This window comes from Salmo salar, chromosome 10 (genome assembly GCF_965601325.2).
Source record: "Salmo salar chromosome 10, fSalSal1, whole genome shotgun sequence".
Classification (NCBI taxonomy): domain Eukaryota; kingdom Metazoa; phylum Chordata; class Actinopteri; order Salmoniformes; family Salmonidae; genus Salmo; species Salmo salar.
Window position 1 is genome coordinate 111,622,107 of NC_138300.1, and position 5,611 is coordinate 111,627,717.

Consider the following 5,611-nt stretch of genomic DNA (forward strand, 5'->3'; position numbering starts at 1 on the left):
GGCAGTGTGATTAGTGCCTTTATCCGTTTCTGAAGCAATTCATTTAAGCGATGTAGTACTTGTACATGTCTTTGTTTAACTTGTCTTTCCTTTATCCTTTATGCTATATGTTCACCACTAGATGGTGCTGAATGTATATCCAGTAGTAAAATACTATGGTGAAAAGAGCAGAGGTCTTTACAAAGTACAGAATCACTATGTCAACACCATAGTTCAGTGGCTCACGCCAAATGGGCCATTCAAGTAATCTGTATTGTCTGTAATTGTAGACTTCTATAATGTGTGAGGAGTATACAGGAGGACAGGGATTGTGCTTTATGCGAATGTCTTTATTGTTACTTTTTCAATTAGGCATTCAACTGTCTCCACATGTACATATGTCAATGTTGATCCTTCTCTTGTGTTGCTAGTGCTTTTGTCTGAGAATACCATGAGCCAATAGTTTATCAGATCATAATAATACGCATTTTCTCAACATAACATCTGATTTGTAAGGGGGACAGTCCGACCGCAGTTGTTGAAGATAGCCAGGGCTGAAACCTGACTAGGTCATAAGCAGCAGGTAGCATAGTGATTAAGAGCATTGGGTCAGTAACCAAAAGGTTGCTGGTTTGAATCCACGAGCTGACTAGGTGAAAATTTGGTCGATGTGCCCTTGAGCAAGGCAACCCTAATTGCTCCTGTAAGTTGCTCAGGATAAGAACGTCTGCTAAATTACTAAAACGTAAATAAGCAATGTGCCTTGATCCCATCTCTTAACTTCAATGGTACAGAATACAAAGCAACCTGTTCCTGCTCTTGAACTGAAATATGTCAAGGTTACGATAACCACAACAGGGACAGTTGTGTGTTATGTTGTGACTTTGACAAAGCTCTGTCCACAGCAAAGATACCTGGGTAAAAGATACATTCAATAAACCCAACTAAAAGGTATTCACACAACAAAATGGGACTATGGCTATGTCACAGATGTAACTAATTGCCTATAATTTAAATTAATTAATTGACTCTAATGGAAATTAAATAATTGACTATTTAAGTGGTCATCTGTACTATATTTAACCCTTTGTTCTGTCTTGTTGAGAAAGTATTTGACAGACAAAAAACTACAAGGAAAGCAGACGGATGCTTCCTGGGCTGCACCACTTCCTGTGCTTTTCACTTATTTTCTTTTGAACCGTTTTATTTGCATGGTTTATTGAATGCTTGTTTCTGAGAATGTGTTCAGAGAAGAATTTGTGAATGTGTTCAGATAATTTCCCCAGCTGAGAGGTGAACAACTGTATAAACCATTCTATTATTTATTAAATGTGTACTCTTTTGTGTTAGCTTCTACTTCATGCTGCTGCTCAATCCAATATCAACCCCTTCAATTTTCCACCTTTTGACATTTGGCAGGATCTGGTGCTGTGTTTACACAGGCAGCCCATTTCTGATATTTTTCCACTAATTGGTCTTTTGACCAATCAGATCAGCTCTTTTGCCAATGAGATCAGAATGGGCTGCCTGTGTAAACATAGCTTTAGTGGGCAGATGTGGAGTAGATTCAGTTTTCTCTCAATTGGTGGTTCTGGGGGTGGCTGGAACAGAAAGATGTAACTATCCCCCTGTTGGTCTTGTCGGAGACAAAGTGTTGGCTCTCATATTGTGATTGGAAAAGAAGCTCATTCATTTCATGGTTTATTGGTCAATTGAGGAGAAATTAGCAACAACAACAAAAAAGACTCCTGGGCTGTGCTTCTCCGCCACTGAAGCTGGATGCTTCCTGAAAGAACACGAAGCCTCTACCTCCCGTGCCTTTAGCTTCTTTACTCTGATATGTTTTAAGGTTTTTTTCTGGGGTCAGGTAATTAATTGCTCCTACTCAAAAGGTGAACTGTCTAAATGACGCCAAATCATTTATTAAATGAGTACTTTTTTTGTTTGCCTTTACTTCATGCTGTCAAGCCTTAATCTGAAACCCACAAGGGAATAGGCCAAGAAACACATGGAGGCGGGAGGTTGAGGCAGATACTAAGAAAACCGGCATAGGGTGGAGCGAGCTGAAGAAAACTACCCAGAACAGAATGTGATGGAGATTTGTCAATGGCCCTATGTGCTTCCTGAAGAGTGATAGTAAGACATGATTGGCTCATGGTAAAAAGCATCACGCTGTTTTTGCTCCCACTGTACTATTGTGACCTAAACTTAGGCAGGATGTTTCTCACTTAATTCTCCATGTCCTTCCAGAACCTTTGGTCTCTTCAAATCAAGTCAGATACCTTTTGGCACTCAAAATGCACCTGCCACTCTGTGCTGCAAAATGTTATTTGCATGAGCTGCTGTGGTCGTGAGTGTCACAGAGCGACAACACTCTCATCCTTATATTTTAATGTTGATATTCACCTTTTAAATACATTTGTACACAGCATCTCTCCCTCTATGGATTTGATGTGTCTGTTATACAGATGTAGGATCTTAATTTGACCTATATTGTCACAGCAAAATAATCCTGCAGCAACAGGAATTATAATGTTGCTTGATCAGTGGTTAGGCTATTACCTACAAACTCAACTCTGGACCTCGAACCCAGTTCCACTACAGTTTTACCTGGGACCCCAGGTGTGTGCCATTAGTTAAAGGGCAGTGTGGAGTGCAATAGAGATTGCGTCATCTGTGGATCTGTTAGGGTGGTGTGCAAATTGGAGTGGGTCTAGGGGTTCTGGGATAATGGTGTTGATGTGAGCCATGACCAGCCTTTCAAAGCACTTCATGGCTACAGATGTGAGTGCTACGGGTCGGTAGTTATTTGGGCAGGTTACCTTAATGTTCTTGGGCACAGGCACTATGGTGGTCTGCTTAAAACATGTTGGTATTAGAGACTCGGATAGGGAGAGGCTGAAAATGTCAGTGAAGACACTTGCCAGTTGGTCAGCGCAAGCTCACAGTACACGTCCTGATAATCCGTCTGGCCCTGCGGCCTTGTGAATGTTGAGCTGTTCAAAGGTCTTACTCACATTGGCTGCGGAGAGCGTGATCACACAGTCTTCCGGAACAGCTGGTGCTCTCATGCATGTTTCGGTGTTATTTGCCTCGAAGCAAGCATAGGAGTAGTTTAGCTCGTCTGGTAGGCTCGTGTCACTGGGCAGCTCTCGGCTGTGTATCCCTTTGTAGACTGTAATGGTTTGCAAGCCCTGCCACATCCAACGAGCGTAAGAGCCGGTGTAGTATGATTCGATCTTAGTCCTGTATTGACGCTTTGCCTGTTTGATGGTTCATCGGAGGGCATAAGTGGGATTTCTTATAAGCTTCCGGGTTAGAGTCCCGCTCCTTGAAAGCGGCAGCTCTAGCCTTTAGCTCAGTGCAGATTCTACCTTTAATCCATGGCTTCTAGTTGTGGTATTTACGTACGGTCACTGTGGGGATGACGTCATCAATGCACTTATTGATGAAGCCAATGACTGATGTGGTGTACTCCTCAATGCCATCGGAGGAATCCCGGAACATATTCCAGTCTGTGCTAGAAAACAGTCCTGTAGCTTAGCATCTGCTTCATCTGACCACTTTTTTATTGATCTAGTCACTGGTGCTTCAATCTTTAGTTTTAACTTGTAAGCAGGAATCAGGAGGATAGAATTATGGTCAGATTTGCCAAATGGAGGGCGAGGGAGAGCTTTGTGTGCGTCTCTGTGTGTGGAGTATAGGTGGTCCAGAGTGTTTTGTCCCTCTAGTTGCACATTTAACATGCTGATAGAAATTTGGTAAAACGGATTTAAGTTTCCCTGCGTTAAAGTCCCCAGCTACTAGGAGCGCCGCCTCTGGGTAAGCGTTTTCTTGTTTGCTTATGGCGGAATACAGCTCATTCAATGCTGTCTTAGTGCCAGCATCTGACTGTGGTGCTATGTAAACAGCTACGAAACTACAGATGAAAACTATAGATATATATTGTGGTCAACAGCTTATCATTAGATACTCTACCTCAGGCGAGCAATAGCTCGAGACTTCCATAGATATTGTGCACCAGCAGTTATTTACAAAAATACATAGTCTGCCGCCGCTTGTCTTACCAGACGGCGCTGTTCTATCCTGCCGGTATAGCATTTAACCAGCCAGCTGTATGTTGATAGTGTCGTCGTTCAGCCACGACTCTGTGAAGTATAAGATGTTACAGTTTTTAATGACCCGTTGGTAGTTTAATCTTCCGCGTAGCTCGTTGATTTTATTCTCCAAAGATTGCACGTTTGCTAGCAGAATGGAGGGAAGTGGGGGTTTATTCAATTGCCTACAAATTCTCAGAAGGCAGTCCGCCCTGGGCCTGTTCCCGAGAAAGCAGTATATCCTTTGCGTCGGGCTAGTCAGAAAAGGAAAAAGGAAAAAAAGGATTCTGCTAGTCCGTAGTGAGTAATCGCAGTCCTGATGTCTAGAAGTTATTTTTGGTCATAAGAGACGGTAGCGGCAACATTATGTACAAAGTAAGTAAAACAATAAGTTACAAACAAAAAAACACAATAGGTTGGGGACACGTAAAACGCCTGCCTTTCTCTCCGGCACCATCTTACTTATATAGACAGGTGTGGCTTTCCAAATCATGTCCAATCAGTTGAATTTACCACAGGTGTACTCCAATCAAGTTGTAGAAACAGCTCAAGGATGATCAATGGAAACAGGATGCACCAGAGCTCAATTTCGAGTCTCATAGCAAAGGGTCTGAATACTTATGTAAATAGTTTTTGGTTTTGTTTCACAAATTTGCAAACATTTCTATAAAACGGTTTTTGATTTGTCATTATGGGGTATTGTGTGTAGGTTGATGAGGGAAAAAATGAATTAATCAATTTTAGAATAAGGCTGTAACATTACAAAATGTGGAAAAGGTGAAGGGGTCTGAATGCTTTCCGAATGCACTGTACATCGTATTTGTTCTTGTAGTGCTGAGTCACACACACACACGTTGTTTTACTGTCCTTGTGGGGACCAAACAATTGATACCCATTCAAAATCCTAACCCTAACTGTAACCCCAAAATCCTAACCCTAACTGTAACCCCAAAATCCTAACCCTTACTGTAACCCCAAAATCCTAACCCTAACTGTAACCCCAAAATCCTAACCCTTACTGTAACCCCAAAATCCTAACCCTTACTGTAACCCCAAAATCCTAACCCTAACTGTAACCCCAAAATCCTAACCCTAACTGTAACCCCAAAATCCTAACCCTTACTGTAACCCCAAAATCCTAACCCTTACTGTAACCCCAAAATCCTAACCCTAACTGTAACCCCAAAATCCTAACCCTAACTGTAACCCCAAAATCCTAACCCTAACTGTAACCCCAAAATCCTAACCCTAACTGTAACCCCAAAATCCTAACCCTTAGGCCTAAATGGCCTTTTTCCTTGTAGGGACTATCCTTGTAAGGACTTCTGGTCCCCACATGGATAGTAAAACCAGAAACACACACACACAGATAAACACAAACAATGGCTCATCAATTACTCTCAATTATCATATCAGACAGCTGCCCTGAGACATAATTTATGAACAATGGTGTACCAGCATGTGTCAGGCGGGCAGCGTGCCATGCTTGGCGGACAGAATTCATAGTCATATTCAGTACCAGTTAATTCACTTGT